The 16,990-nt window shown below is 39.3% G+C and overlaps 1 long non-coding RNA gene across 1 annotated transcript; it reads right to left on the bottom strand.

The window, feature by feature from the left end:
* Positions 1-248: 248 nt before the first annotated feature.
* Positions 249-3,108, bottom strand: LOC146868767 (uncharacterized). The gene is made up of 3 exons (XR_014966421.1): positions 2,991-3,108; positions 538-644; positions 249-436 (listed from the first exon to the last, which is right to left on the bottom strand). It is a non-coding gene; the product is annotated as an uncharacterized LOC146868767 (long non-coding RNA).
* Positions 3,109-16,990: the final 13,882 nt, after the last annotated feature.

Raw genomic sequence — 16,990 nt, 5'->3', positions numbered from 1 at the left:
ACTGACTGACCATGCACGCAACCTCGGCATCCTCCTCGACAGTCAACTGACTATGAAATGAAAGGTCAATGCTGTTGCCTCTGTTATAGCGATGTTTCTTTAATTGCATGCATGCACCGTGCTTCTGCTTCTAGAACACTGTAAGTTTCTGGAAAGGAGACGGTGACTGTTGGTGAGGCTGCCGGCTGGGGGCTGTTCATGCTACTGGAATAAACACGCTTAAAAGAAGATTACCTCGTACATGCTTTATTGTTACACTGGCGACGATCTGGGATGTTTACATTAAAAAGGTCTTCGTGATGTGGAAGAGTTGACCTCCATCGTATTGTTCGTGCCCCCGAGATGATTTCGAAGAAGTGTCCCGGAGGGTGAGATTTCACCTAGTATGTTCAACCTTCAGGCAAGTGATTTGCAGCCCATTTTAAGCGCACTAACACTGTTAATTGAAATAGCACACCTTTAACTTTAACTATAATTATAAGGAGATAACCGTTACCACACGCAACATCTCTTACCAAAGCAGCGCGAGGTACTTACTTGGAATTTTGATCGCGAAGACTGTTGCCTGGCTGCTCTGCCTCGAGCTCGTCTTCACCACTACGTCTTTCTGAAGTGACGTCCATAACCATGTGATGACACTCACGCTGCAATGCGTGGCAGACAAAGAGTTATTTTGTGTTGCCTAGTAACCCGTGAAGCACGTCCTCAGCAATATTACGGAGCCGCTCTTGCTGCAATGTGCGGCAGACAATGAGTCATTCTGTGTTGCCTAATAACCAGTGAAGCATGTCCTCAGCAATATTACGGAGCCGTTTTCAAGCTACGAATTAACTTATTTGTTTTTCCTTGTTCAAGTATACACGCTGACAGGCACAGCTCAACTGTAAGTGCATTTTACTTTAAAGCTGCCTACGGCCTGCCAGTGAATCACGCCGACAGGCACAGCTATAATTCAACAATGTGTAATGCACCAATGCGCTGATTGATAAAGGAAAAAGGGCAGTTACACGCGCTGATTGGCACAGCAAAAATGTTTTCTGATTTCTTTTCCAACCATTCGTACTTTACATTAATATGTATAGGATATGCACATCTACATTATTTAATTACTGGGAAATGCTTTCTTTGAAATAACGTATATTTCATTATTGTCATGTTTATTCGTTAGCAATATTGTCCATTTCAAGTAATTTTTGGTGACCTTGTTCATTCATTGTAGTATAATATTTTTCCACCTCAACTATGACTTCCCATAACATTGCTGCACCTCCTATCTTTTTGGAACATCCTGGTCAACCTTGCATGGGATGGGAGGACTGGAAAGAAGCTTTCATCACCTAATTAGAGGCAATTGGCGGTGATGATTACGTATCCAAAAGAAAATTGGCCATTTTAAAGCATAATCTTAGGGTCAAGGGTAGATAAGTGTTAAAAACCTTAACTATGGAGGTAGAAATGTTGATTCCGAATCCGATGAAGATGAAGATGTTTTTGAAAATCCTTTGGAAGCAATAGAAGTACATTTTGGGAAAAAAGTTAGTATTGTTGTAGAACGTCACAAATATTTTTCACGTGCTCAAAGCCAAGGTGAATCAATCGTTCAATTTGTAGCTGCGCTAAGAAGATTAGCTGTATTGTTTAAATTTGGTGAACTTAGAGATGAGATCATCCGTGACCAAATGATCAACAGAACTTCCAATAACAAGATTCAAGAAAAACTTACAAGTCTCAAAGACCCTACCTTAGAAAAAATCCTGGAATTAGCCCAACGCATCGAGAATACCTCCTTATATGTTATGGAATTAAGTTACGAAACCACTAAATGTGATAACAATGCTGATAAGTCATGTGATGTTTGCATTGTAAAAAAACCTGTGCCCAAAAATAATACTGATTCTAGTGTAAAACAAAAATAGTATCAAATTTCAAAACAAAGTAATGTTACAGGTGTGGTAGTACTAGACATTCTGCTCGGTTTCCTGACTGTCCTGCATTAAATAGCACATGTTTTAAATGCAAAAAAATTGGCCATTTCTCCAGAGCTTGCAAGCATGGTCAAAATTCCAGGTGCAGGACTTCTGTAAACATGGTGAACAAAGATACTTTTATGTCATATGAAATGGATAGTGACGATGATGACAGCATTGAAGTGATGGTAATAGATGACAAAAGTGATCAACCTACATCTCCTTATCGTCCTCCAAAATGTGATATTATCATAAATGGATTTGAAGAATTAATGTGGGTGGATTCATGTTATCCCTTTACATTAATTGACAAGAATACATGGGAGAAAGACGGTTCTAAAAAATAATCCTTTTCTGATGTTGAACTTGAAGGATATGGTGGTGAAAAAATACCAGGTGTAGGTTTTTTTTAAAACTGAATTAATTTATCAAACTAGGAAAACTGTTTGCAAAGTATACGTTGTTGAAAGAGGGAGGTCTCTGCTAGGTTGGAGAGAACAGAAGGCTCTAGGAATAATATTAGACCCAAATCATCCCAAGCAAGTATTAGTAACTGCATCCCAGAACGAGAATGAATGGACCAAAGCGTTCCCCAACTTATTCAAGAAAGAATTGGGATGTCTTTCCAAATTTAAACACTGCATATTACTAAAACATGATGCTGTACCCAAAATACACAAGGTTAGGAACGTTCCACTCGCATTGAGAGGTTAATTGAACGAAGAATTACAAAGGTTGTGTAATGAGAAAATAATTTAACCCCTAGAGTCCTCGGAATGGTTAAGCCCCATTGTTATAGCCAAGAAACCCAATGGCAAAATCAGGATGTGTGTTGATCTCAGAGCTTTGAATAATTGTATTGGGATTGAACGTTATCCTTTACCTAGGATCAATGAAAATCTAGTCAGTGTGAGAGGGGGAAAATATTTCACCACACTTGATTTATCGAATGCCTATCATCAGATTTTGTTAGAAGAAGAATCCAGACATTTAACATCTTTTATCACACATGAAGGTGCTTACCGATTCATTCGTATGCCTTTCGGTCTGGCTTCTGCATCCGCAGTTTTCCAGAGAGTCATGCAAAGCATCCTGAAAGATTTGCCAAATGTTTTGGTGTTCCAAGACGATGTGTTGATCTGGGGTGAAAATATTAACCAACATGATGATATTCTCAAGATGGTGTTACTCAAACTGGAAAAAGCGGGTTTAACCATTGGTTTAGAAAAATGTAAGTTTTGTACGAAAGAAGTTGATTATCTGGGGCACACCCTTACTGTTGACAGTGTTAAACCAAACTGAAATTAGTTGAGGCTGTTGTTGAAGCTCCTGCTCCTAAAGATAAGGACCAATTAAGATCTTTTCTCGGGCATTGCTTTGTACTACAGAAAATGTGTACATCATTTTACGGACAGAGTAAGTCCTTTAGGGGAACTCATAAAAAAAGGGGTCAAATTTAGGTGGTCTAATGAAGATCAACAAGCTTTTGATAATGTAAAAAAATCCATTGCTAATGCTGTCACACTCAAACCATTCGATCCTGAGGACAAAACCATTGTAGTAACTGATACTAGCAATAGTGCTCTTGGAGCGGTACTCATGCAAGTTCACGAGGGACAAGAAAGGGTTTTGGCTTTCACTTCACGCACCTTGAAAGGGGCAGAATGTACATATTCAACTATCGAAAAGGAGGCACTAGCTTGTTGGTGGAGCATTCAACATTTTCGAATTTTTGTTTGGGGAATTGAATTTGAACTGCGAATGGACCACAAACCCTTAGTGGATTTATTCACTAGGTCTGGTGCGAGCAGGGCTACCCCTCGTATAGCAAAATGGCTAAACCGTCTTCAAGAATATGTGATCACCATTAAATATGTGCCTGGTGTTCAGAATATTAATGTGGATTGTTTATCTAGATTACCGCTACAAAATGGTGAAGAAATGCATGATGAGGAGTGGATGGTTGCTGACATACATGATTGGGGTGTTGCCATTAAAGCAGAGGAATGGAAGGAAGCTTTATTGGATGATCCTGCTTTAAGAAAACTCATTGAAGTACTTCCCATACACAAAGGTTGGGATAAACAAGATGAATTCTTGCCATTTAAGTGTGTGTAGGAGGAATTATCAGTGAGCAATGGCATAATTAAAAGGAATGAAAGATTGGTTGTGCCAAAAGGTTTAAGAGAAAGAATTATCAATTTGCTCCATGAGGGACATGGTGGCATGACAGGTATGAAAAAAAAGCCCAAATGGATATTTGGTGGTCAGGACTGGACTTACAGATTGAAAGATGTGTACGTGACTGCCTTCCTTGTGCTTGTAGTGATAAGTCCCATAAAATTCAATTGACTTCGATATGCCCTGTTCCTTTTCCTAAACAACCATGGCAAAGGTTGGCGATGGATATTTGCGGTCCTTTTGAAGGTTTTGGAACTGATGAGAAATATGCAATTGTCTTAATGGATTTTTTTTCTAAATGTCCTGAAGTAGGATTTGTAAAGGAAGTTAAATCAAAAAATATTATTGCTTTTTGTGAAGACATTGTTCGGCGTGAGGGTTGTCCTGCAGAAATCTTAACGGACAATGGTCCTCAATTTGTATCTGAAGAATTTAGTACGTTTTTGACCAAATGGGGCATCAGACATTGTAGAACTCCAGTTTACCATCCAAGGGGAAATGGAATGATTGAACATTTCAACCTTGTTCTTGGGGAAAATATTCAGTTGGCTAGACAAAGTAATTTGTGCTGGAGGGATCAAATAAAAGATATTTTGTGGAATTATCGTGTTACACCTCATTCTGCAACTGGAGTTACACCTTTTAGCTTTTTGAAAGGTAGAGTGCCGTGCACTGTTGCTGCTCCTGCATGGATGGCGAGAGCTGGTTCTTTTAAACTAAATTACAAGGTATTACGTGAAAATGTGGGCAAATATCAAACTAAATATAGACTAAGTCACAACGATAATTTGAAGAAAGAATGTAAAGTTTCTTATAAAAGCATGTTAGTCAGGGTGCATTATGACCATCTTCAAAGGAAGGGTTGTTTCAAGTTAGCCACTCCAAAAAGGATTGTTAAAGTAAGGGGGAATGTTGTAAAATTGGATGATGGTAAATGGTGAAACACTAGAAGAGTGACCAAGTGTAACGATGTGGAATGTAAAGAGTGGTTGCGGAATTGCAGTAAAGATGTCGGCAAACCTTTAGTAATATCTAGGATTCCAAGTTTACGAGATAAATTCCGACCCAGATACTTGGAAGCTTATGTTTGTCTTTAGCTTACATTATGTTCTATCATTTATATGCCAATGTTTACTGTTATGTTTTGTTTTGTTAAATTCAATTTTCTTTAACCCCTTCGTTGCGGCGGGAATTCCGCCGCAGCGCTGGGGGGTGCGGGGGGGGCAGCGCGGTGGCGCTGTGCTCATGACGGAGCCACTCCGTCATGAGCCACGGTTGAGCTGTGCTCATGACGGAGCGGTTCCGTCATGACTCCGCCCAGTTGCGTTGTCCCCCCGCACAGGCGGGGAAACAGCGCCGCGTGGGCGGAGCGGCCGCCAACGGTCGTGGCATGACGGAACCGCTCCGTCATGAGCACACGGCAACCGTGGCTCATGACGGAGCGGTTCCGTCATGAGCGGGGAAGGGGTTAATAGTCATATAAGTGTTTATGAATTGCTGTGTTAATTTTGTTTCATGTTTCACTTTGTTAATTCTCAGTTACTATGTATTCTAAGTTCACTGAATGTTTTATTGGAAAGGAAGATGTGTTATAGCGATGTTTCTTTAATTGCATGCATGCACCGTGTATCTGCTTCTAGAACACTGTACGGTTCTGGAAAGGAGACGGTGACTGCTGGTGAGGCTGCCGGCTGGGGGCCGTTCCTGCTACTGGAATAAACATGCTTAAAAGAAGATTACCTCGTACATGCTTTATTGTTACACCCTCCACCTGCTCCCATACACTTTGCATGCTCTGCAGGATCTTCAGATGAATCCCAAACAACACAAGAAAGACCGTCATTCAGGCCCTCATCACCAGCTGCCTTGATTGACTACAGCAACACCCTCTATGTTGCTATCTCCACACAGCTCCTCAGAAGACACCAGACCATACAGAATGCCACTGCCAGACTCACCCAGGACCTCCCCAACGGAACTCACATTGACCCCACCTAAGAGACCTCCTCTGTCTCTACATCCAGAAAATATGCCAGTTCAAGATCCTCACACATGCCTACACATGCCTACGAAGCCCTCCATGGCCTATGACCTGCCTACATAAACAATCAACTGAAGTTCCACCAACCTTCTAGACACCTGCACTCCTCCTCACTTGCCCTCACGGTGGCCGCTCCTTTCATATCGCTGCTAAGATCTTCCCTTCCGGCTCCATACAGCCCACTCGCTGGCAGACTTCTGAAAGAGACTCAAGACCTGGCTTATCGATGGAGACAGATCGCCCAGATACCGTGAGGGGTGACAGTGTTGCACTTTACTAATGCTGTTGATTGATTTACTGATTGAACATAGAGCAGTGAGGATGAGTTTGAGTCCGGTCTGTGATGGAAGGCCCAATTCAATGTTCTTTGTTGCTGTCCTCACGCACAAGAATGTAAGTTGGAAGAAAGCCAGTGAGTTCAGAGTTCAGGCCCTTCCTGAAATGCATATACATCAACTTTGCCCTCAGACTAGCATTTTATCTGTCTAAATGTGTTTTTTTAATATGCATCCTTTATCAAACTAGACAAATGGTCTGGACTGCTGCCCCCATGACGACTGCTTTGCATCAAATCCTGCCTTCATCACTGGTCGATGTCACTATGTACCTCTTACTAAAATATCATTTTTTCCACTAATTCTCTGCTATGACATCTTTCCTCCTGTAGCCTCTTGCTGTGAATCCTTCTCAGCTCTCTTTTCAGATCATGCGTATCTGGCACCATGGAATGACCCTATTTGAATCCCAAAGTTACTTTTAGCATCCCTCCTGTTTATCAATCTCACAACACAAACCTGCATGTGAACACTCAGAAAGGAATCATCTGAACTCCACTGCATACAGTAATATTACGAAACCATTGACCGGGCTTCTCACCAAACACCACTCACTGCACTCCTGCGGATTGTGTTTTAAAGTCACACTCAAACACTCAAAATCTGTAAAACATGTCTGCGGACGTACAGGCACCCGCAAAAGCGGCACGGAGCTTGTCATTCAAGGCATACATTTAAATGTTGCACCCCCACAAGAAATGGACATGTTTTATAAGATTAAAAAGCAATCATGCTGTTTGAAAGATGACACAACTTTGAATGAAAAAATGATTTGGTTTCCACGAGACAATCGCACCCGTATCTTTCACCTGTAGTACAGATGCACATTTCCATTCAAATGCACATTTTAATGGACTAAAGTGTGAGGCCTCTGTAGGACAAATCACAATGAATGGTGCTCCTCACCCTCCTTTGTGCCTGCAGCTTCCCACACACCCACCTCTAGAGCATTGGCGGCTGGCATGCACCGAGGGTGGTGAGCAGGTGCGACATAAAAAATACATTAATACATAAAAGAACTTACCTGCGAGTGCGACGTTCTACTTGATGGTCTTCTCTCCTCGAGACAGGCAGGCTCCAAACTCCCAAGCCAATCCTGGCGCTGCTCTCACCAGCATGAGAGCAGCACCAGGATTGGTGGGAGCTGCCTCGATCAGCGCTCAGAAGAGCACTGGAGGCTTTTGCTTTCTCTAACCAAGCAATCTTAAGAGGTTTAAAGTGCGCATTGGTGCCTGACCATTACAAGACAGGCGGCCAAAAAGACATGCACACTTTAAACTAAAAGGGCCCTCCTCTCTTGGCTGCTGCTGACTGGCAGCCCTGCCCTGTCCTGACACTCCGTTCGGGACTGGGGGAATGAAAAATAATGGTCATTACCATTTTATTTTTCGTCTCTGGGGTCATTTGAGTAGGGAGACACTCCTCCGCTCAAACGGAGGAGCCATCCCTGCCCTAGTGGACGAAGGGAACCATCAGCCTTCAGTGTAACCACTCTCAGCTTCCCTGCAGGTAGAGTCCAGTGGGTGATGCTTTGCAGGCTGTGTCCCACCTCTGGCACAGATGTTCATGGAGAAGGGGCCCATAAAGCTTTGGGACCCATTTCAATAGAAATGGAAGAAATATCCTAATGTCGCCACTGCCATAAGGCCCTAAACAACCTCCTATCTACTACTGAATTGGCAGAGAAAACAAAAGGTGTGGAAACCACAGAAAGGTAACTAAGCTCTAGGAACCATAATTATCTTATTTTCCTCCTGATGGGTTCATCAAATCTCTTTTCAGAGGGCAGTGACAGAGGCCCTAAATAGCAAGTCAAGTGCATCTGGTTTCTTTCAGAATATCGAGATTTTAATACTTACTTGCAACAATATAGTTGTCCAAATATCCACTAGCAAAATATTGTGATAGTAAGCATATTTTAGGTAAGTGTAGGCCTGCCATTCTTAAATCCACTTACCTGTATCTTGACAAAATAGATATAAAGCTATGCTTAGCTTTGTTTGTGGCACCACGCCACCTACCACCCTACCCCCTTCCCTACTGTCTTGGAGCCACCAAATATCCCATTACTCTTACTTTTGTGGTGAACTTTTCAGTGGCAGCTGCCATGTACCAAGATTGGTGGGTGGCGGTAGGGATGCAAAAAAAAAATGAAACACACTTACCTTGAGACGTGACATACTCCTCTGCCCGGCGTCTCTCTTCCAGGGAACCAGCCGACTCCACTAACCAATCCTGGCGCTGCTCTCACCAACATGAGAGCAGCGCTATGATTGGTTGAAGCAGCATCACTAGGTGCTCTCAAAAGCACTGGAGGCCTGTGCTTTCTCTAACCCAGCTGTCTTGAGAAGTTTAAAATGCGCATGTCTGGCTGGCCGTCGTAAGATGGTGGGCCAAAGAGACATGCCTGCACAGCTCTCTGCTGCAACTCGCCAGCACTGGATCAGCCCTGTCCTGTCACCCAATTCAGGACGGGTCAGTTGCTGAAAAATAAAATGGTAATAAATTCACTGTATTACCATTTGTTTTTTCAGCTCTGGCCTGGGGCGGCGCTCCTCCGCTCAAATAGGGGAGCCTTTACCTTTGGTGAACCATTCATGAGACTTATGCACTTGATGGTCACAAGTGCCAGGAAGGCCTTTTGTCCTTTATGTTCAAGTCGGTCATCTATGATGCACTCTAGCGAATGACTCATTATTACAAATAAATCATCTTAAATTTAGGATGTCCTTAACTCCTTGTTGTGCTTTTACTAGGATAGCAGCTACTAGTTACTTGAGTTATCTATACTAGCAGGATTCCTTTGGGTGTGAGTTGAGGTGCTTAGTACTAGTGCGATGACTCCGAATCAGGAGTGAAGCATCCTGTGAGGTCAGTTTAAAATGTGTCCTCAGGGATTTTTCCTTTGTTAGTTACAGTGAGAAAGTCTTCTGCCTGGGATTTTCTGCTAGTTGTGCCCCTGGTTTTTGACGTCTACTAGGGACTGGATTCTACTAATCAGGCTCACCACTACACCTTCAGTGAGGTATTGCTTCTGTGGGTCTGGCCTGTCCTGTAAGAGCTCATATCGCAGACGCTGACAAGTTTAGATTAATAAATAGTATGTTATGTCCTCACTGTAAAGGTCTTTGAGATTTGCCCAATGCAGAATTGTAACATTATGAGATTATTCCAGTAAATTGATTAATTATTATAATTTATGAAAAATATCAGCGTGGCAAAGAAGGTGCATTTTAGAGGTACATTGTTTTACATTTGTTCGCTTCTGGTGAGCTACCTTCTCACTTTTCAAGTTTTGAGACCACAAATACGCTGGAATTCCATTTGCACTGGAAAAGAAATACTGGGGGAACCGCTCAAACCATCCACTCGAATTCTATTGAAACATTCTTGGGTCTGGATCGGAGTGTGTCTATCTCCTTCTTGGGCTTCAGGTACGTTCAGCCTATATAGACAGGAAATGGTGATTTCCCTGTATAAGGACTTGTTGTTCTGCATACTGTAGCTTAGGAAATGCCTTGTGTGCTCAAAGGAACATGCTGTTTATTGCTGGATTTCCAGATAAATTGGCTGAAGAAATTATGAAGTGGTTTGTAACCAATTGCAAAGCCTTATCTGTACGTATCATTTCAAGTAGACAAACGCGGTCACAGTAGACCTGTCCTGAAGGCTTGGGAAGCACTGGAAAGACTGAACTTCGTTTCCACCTTTTTAAAACAGAACTTGAAACCTCAATATTTAGATAGGGGGAAACTTGGAGAATCTAGGTACTGGGCCTCCTGTGACATAGAACTCCACAGAAGCTTCTGGAGGCCAAACCTGGTCACAATATTCTGTTTTTTAACCTAAAAAGTGCTTCTTTATACTTTCTTGTTGACTGATATCGCAAGCTGTGACCATCCGAGCTTTTGGACGCAGTATCAGAGAGAGCTTCCAGGCTTGTTCTCTTTGAGATGTTTGACTTCCATAACATTTTTTACACTAGACCATAAACTCCTTCAGGGCAACAAATAACTCACAGTTATATTCAACCAAGAGTGATTGAAAGTCAGCAACTAAGGCTTCCTAAGATGCAGTCAACATTATGGCAGTCCTGTTTTTAGCTTTTTCATTATTTTTCACATCAGTGATGTCAATTTTTTACAAAGTTTTCAGATTTGCTTATCCCAGTGGTTAGTGATCAATCATATTTTCTTGTCTGATATTTTACATTTTGCTAGGCTCTCCTTGATACTTAACATGACACTTTTATCACTTTTTCCAAATGGGGACATTTCTGACAATTTTAGAATCCTTCCTTGCTCTTAAATCAACACTTTTTATTTGTCTTGTCTTATTCAATAGATTTTACTTCAACTGGCCGCAGACATTAAACTTCTTTATTTTCTATTGTGCTGTTGTTTGTTGGCTTGATAAGCATCTCACCTAAATACACATATATTCTATGTGGCTTGACTTGTCACTAGGGGTGTGCAGACAGAATATCGAGTAAAATATATTGAGTTGCATAAATATCGAGTAATTAATATCGTGGTTCAGAAATATCAACAACAAGAATATTGTGGTCAAGAATATCGACTTAAGGTAAGTAATATCAATTTTAAAAATATCAAAGTGTTTTTTATCATTTGCGAAATATTAGTTTTCAAAAATATAATTTTTTAATTAGTGTTATGAATTTTAGTATATATTTTATATGTATGCAATGTATTTTTTGTATAAGAATTGTTCGTATTTTTAATATATGTGTTAAATGTTTAGTAGTTATAAACATACAAAAATTGAATTTTGCGTTTTAGTTCCGTAGCGGGTTGTGGGTTTATAGGGAAATAGGGTGGGACGTAATTTAATTTTCCTAAATTACTTGATTACTTTTTATCTACTAATATTTGGTTAATTGAGATTTTATAGTTTTAAATGTGTACAGTAATTTATTATTAATTGATTAATAATGGGTTGTTAATTCATTTTAATTAATTAATTGGTAATTAATTATGGTAATTGTGTAATTAATTTGAGGTGTGAGTTGTGGTGCTTATAGGTGTAAAGGGTGTGAAGTAATTTATTTTTAATTCATGAATTAATAATTGGTTAATTAATTTTAAATAATTATTAGTAATTAATTATGGTATTTGTGTAATTATTTTAGGTGTGTGTATTGGGGTTTATAGGGGTAAAGGGGTTTATGTAAATAATTTATTTTTCATTATTTTGTTTGTTAATTGATAATTAAATGCATAAAAATGTTATTATGGTAATTGTGTAATTGATTTTAGGTCTGCGTTGTGGTGATAATAGGAGTACAGGGTAGAAAGTAAATTGTATTTAATTCATTTATACTTGTCAATTAATGTCAATTATTTGATATTTATTTTGGGTAATTGTTTATTTTTTGTGTGCTGTTACTTTTAAAGGTGTAAAGGGTGGGTATTAAATACAATGTAATTACTTTATTATTAGTCGTTAATTCTAATAGTTTTTCATTTTAAAATAAGTTTTAATTCTGTTTTATTATTTTATAGTTTAATTTAGGTGTGTCTTCTGGATATTATAGTGTTAAAGTGTGTGTAGTCAATTAATGTTTATTAGTTTTTTTATTAATACTATTATGCTAATTGTTTAATAATTATGTTAATTATGGAAGTAAATTTAATTTAAAATGTTGAAGTATTTTGTTTTTGGTGTGGTGTTATAGGGTAGTAAATAAAAGAAATGCATTTATTTGTGAATTAACGTTTTTTTTTTTAAGTTTAGAAAGCTTTATTAAAAATCACAATCCAAGTAAAACATCAGTACAGAAAAAAGAAACAAAGGCAATGTAATAGAACAATAGAAAAAAACGAAATCATACAGTCTGAAAGAAGTGCCAATAGAAAGGTAGAGAATATACTTAGGTAAAAAGCATTTTAAGGTTTTGATTAATGGGCAGGGAGGGTAGAGAAGAGAGGAGGAGAGAAGAAGGAGAAGGGAGGGGGAAATGCAACCATTATACAGGATAAGCATCATATAAATACCGTAAGCTAGTAAATGAATAAATACACTAGATGAAGCTGTATGTATAACATGAACAAAAAGAAAAATAAATAAAAACAGCTATTTAAGGGACAGTTTGAGAGAGAAAATTAGTTAATGGCAACCATAACAGATCTTTTTTGATCAAAAGAGGTACAGTGGTGGCAAAAGCACGATCCAGTCGGTGGTGATGGCATAGTAGATTCCACCATGCATTATATGAGATCTTGGAGGTATCTTTCCAATTGGTCGTAATTATCTGTAGAGAAATGGCTATATACAAGTCTATAAATTTACGTACATTGGCTGAAACATTCCATATAGGAGCCATACCACCCAAAAAAATATGGACAATCTCAAAAGTATGGTCAGTAGCTAAGATATCGTTCAGTTTAGACCAAATACGGGACCAAAGGGATTTAACCAACGGACAGTGAAAAAACATATGCAAAAAGTCACTATTCTCAGAGGGGCAAGACCAACATTTTTTAGAGTCAATTAATTTGAAACTATATAAATCAGAAGGGGTAAAAAAAAGTTTGTTGTAAAAAAAATACAGAGTCTGTGTGGTGCTAGCAGAACGTGAAGCAGTGTGCAACTTTAACCACAAGGAATTCCAAACTTGAAGGGGAAACTCTTGGGCTAGATCCATTTCCCAGGAGAGTTCAAGTTTGGACTTGGTTCTTACTACAGGGGAACAGGAAAGTAGCTTATAAATAGCAGCAGCTTTAAGGGGAATAGAGAAGTCCGGCAGAGGGAAAATGGTTGAGTCAATAGTAGAGAGTGAGGAGCCCTGAGAAATAAAGAGATCTAAAGAGTTTTTGAGCAAGGGATATTGGGAGGAGTGGGCATTAGAGAGGTGAAAAGAGTCGCAAATGTCGGAGAAGTCGCGCAGGGAATTATTGCTAAGTAAGGAATCGAAAGTAATGATGCCTTTATCTATCCATTCTTTCCAAAAAAGTGCTCTGTGATTAATCTTAACGGATTTGTTATACCAAATTGGGATTGAGGAATGAAACTCCAACTGCGAGAGGGAAGAGCGAAAGACAGAAAGGGCAAGTGCCTTGGAGTGTCTAAAGATAGGAGTAAGAAAACGTTGCGGAGGATGAGATAACCGGGCAGCCGTAACAAATGAGAAAGGCGAGAGCTGCGCAAGTTCTATAGCACTCCAGGCTGTTAGAGGGGGGTCAGACAAATCAGATAGAAAAGGCCAAATCTGTTTCAGAGTAAAAGCCGAGTGAAATCGAACAATGTTAGGGAAATTAACTCCACCCAAATCTTTAGGTTGCTGAAGACGGGAGAGAGAAATCCTCGCCTTACGTTTATTCCATAAAAAGGAGGTAAAAATACGGTTTATAGTTTTAAAAAAATAGAGTGGAAGGGAGATTGGAAGCATTGAAAGGTAAAAATTGACTATAGGAAGAAGCATCATTTTAATAGTGGCGAGCCTCCCCCACCAGGATAAGAGAAGGGGGGACCAACGTTCTATAAGGGAAGAGAGCTTTTTAACTATATCCTTCTGATTAAGCTTAATCGTATCCCTAATAGTGCTAGCATACAGAATACCTAAACATTTAATATTACCTGAGTTCCATTCAAAACCCGAACCCTGAAACATATGAGGAAGGCAAAATTTGTTAAGTGGTAGAACCTCAGATTTATCTATATTAAGTTTATACCCAGAAACCAGAGAATATTCTTGTAACAAGGAAAATAGTGTGGGCAAAGAAGTGGACGGGTTAGAAATATAAAGCAAAATATCATCCGCATAGGCCGTAAACTTAATATCAATGTCTTGAAATATGAAGCCAGTATACGATGATGAACGTCGAATTTTTTCCAAAAAGGGTTCTAACGCAAGAATAAAAAGAAGAGGAGAAAGAGGACAACCTTGTCTTGTGCCTCTATGTAAAGAAAAATAAGAGGATTGAGACCCGTTAACCCAAATAGAAGTGGAGGGAGCAGAGTATAACAATTTAACATAATGAATGAAGGGAGGACTAAAGCCATGCCACCGCAAAGCACCAAACATAAAATCCCAACATACTCTGTCAAACGCTTTCTCAGCATCTAAGGTAATGGCAGCGATTGGTGAGTCCATCTTTGAGGCCAGGTGAATAATGTTAAGGAAGGTTCTCGAGTTATCAGTAATGGATCTACCTTTAACAAACCCGGATTGATAAATGTTAGTAAGATCAGGAATAACTTTGTTAATACGAGAGGCCAAAACTTTAGCGTAAATTTTACAGTCCGTATTAATTAAAGAAATGGGTCGATAATTCTTGCAAAGGGAGGGATCTTTATCTTTTTTAGGGATTAAGCATAACATAGCCTGAGTGAAAGAACCTTGGGACCTCCCTTGAGCAACAAAGGAGTTAATCAAAGAAAATAAATGTGGTAACAGGATATCTTTAAAGTGGAGATAAAAACGAACCGTGAAACCATCTGGGCCCGGAGTTTTGTCTTTGGGAAGGAGAGTAATAGCATTAAGTAGCTCTTTCTCTGAAAGAGGAACGTCCAATGATGAGAGATCTACAGAACTATCCGAGGACCTAGGGAGAGACTGAAAGAAGGAGTCAATTTGAGAAGGCGAGGGAACAGATTCGGGCGTATAAAGTGTGGAATAATATTGAACAAAACAATCGAGAATTTTATCATCAGTATGCTGAGGATTCCCATGCGAGTCAGTGATAGTTATTATTTTAGATTTCTGTTTTTTAATTTTTAGATAAGTAGCGAGAGACTTACCAGTCTTATTGCGTCCCCCATACATTTTGGAATGAAAATTGAGAAGAGTATTACTCGCAGAGTCCCAAGAGTGCTTGTTAAATTGCATTTTTGCTTTGATGAGGGAAGAGAGCAATTCTGAGGAATTAGTGGTAAAGTAGAGATGTTCTAGGTCTTTGATTTGTTTAAGAATTTGGGCCGACTTAGAAAGAGCTGTTTTCTTTTTCCGTGAGACAAAAGCAATAATAAAACCTCTAGCAGCAGCCTTGAAGGAATCCCAAATAGAGTGAAAGTGGGAAGTAGAATGAAGATTATTTATAAAAAAATCCTGTGCAAAAGATATAAATTGCTCAACAAACTGTGAATCTAGGAGGAGCGAATTATTAAAGCGCCACCGCCTAGAGATGGGAGTAGGTGAGGGAAAGTCCAGGTCAGTAATAACCTGAGCATGGTCAGATATAAGAATTGAGCCTATTTCTGAATTAGTCATAAATTGGAATGAATGCTGTGTGAGAAAAATATAATCTATACGGGAATGTGAAGAGTGCACTGAAGAAAAAAAGGAAAATTCTAAAGTATCGGGATGAGAAAGTCTCCATGAGTCAATAAGACCTCTAGAGGAGATAGCATTAAAAAAGGACTTTTGCATTTTATTGGGGACATATCTGGTGTGTGATTTACGATCTAAAAATGGGTCCATTAGTTGGTTACAGTCACCACCCACAATCAAATTATCACTTGCATGAGAGGAAAGAAGCTTAGAGAAATCCCTCCAAAAGGATAAATCTACACTGTTAGGGCCATAAACATTACAGAAGGAATATTGTGTATTATTAACAGTAACATCTAAAAATAGCCATCTACCACAAGTATCATGGAATTCATTATGCAACTGAACAGATAATGACTTATGAAACAAAATAAGAACACCATTCTTACTATTTACTGCTGGAGAACAGAATGCCTCTCCAACCCATTGTCTACGCAGCGAAGACAAATCTTGAGAGTTAAGGTGGGTTTCTTGTAACAGTGCAACATGACATTTCAACGTTGCTAAATGAGATAAGACACGTTGCTTTTTTACAGGGTTGCGAACTCCTTTAACATTCCAAGAAATAACACGAAGACCATTCATTTCTGTAAATAAAGTAAAGATAAGCAGAAAGGAGTATGGAATTTAAGACAGGGTAGAGAATGAGAAGTAAACTGAAAATAGAAATTAAATGAATATGTGCCTGAATAAATAGTAAGAAACAGAAAAATTAAAGCAGGCAACAACCGCAAATACGGTGGTAAAGATATAAAAGAGAAGAAAAACAAAGAAGTACCATGGTCAGAGAAAGAAAAAAAGGGAGTGTGGTGTGTACCAGATAATGAAGAAGTTGCCAAAAGAGTAGAGATGACAGGGATAAAAAGGGATGAAGAAAGAGGGGACAAACAACAAAAAGGGGGAAGAAGCGAAGAGGAAAAGGGGAAAAATATAGAGAAAGGTACAGGGGTACAGAAACCCCCAAAAGGCATCCAAAGGAGGGTGACGAAAAGCCAATAGACTTTAGCCACAGAAAGCAATTGAACAAAAAACATTACTGTGAGAGGGGGGCGACGAAGAACAAAACAGCCGCACTAAAAGGAGCATGTAGGAGAACAGACTACCACAGAGATAGAAAAAAACTGAAAGACGAAAGACTATAAATTGGAAAACTAGAACAATATATCAATCAAATAGG

This window comes from Triturus cristatus, chromosome 1_2 (assembly GCF_964204655.1).
Source record: "Triturus cristatus chromosome 1_2, aTriCri1.1, whole genome shotgun sequence".
In the NCBI taxonomy this organism is placed as follows: domain Eukaryota; kingdom Metazoa; phylum Chordata; class Amphibia; order Caudata; family Salamandridae; genus Triturus; species Triturus cristatus.
The sequence above is the reverse complement of the archived record's forward strand: the minus strand, read 5'-3'. Positions and strand labels throughout refer to the sequence as shown.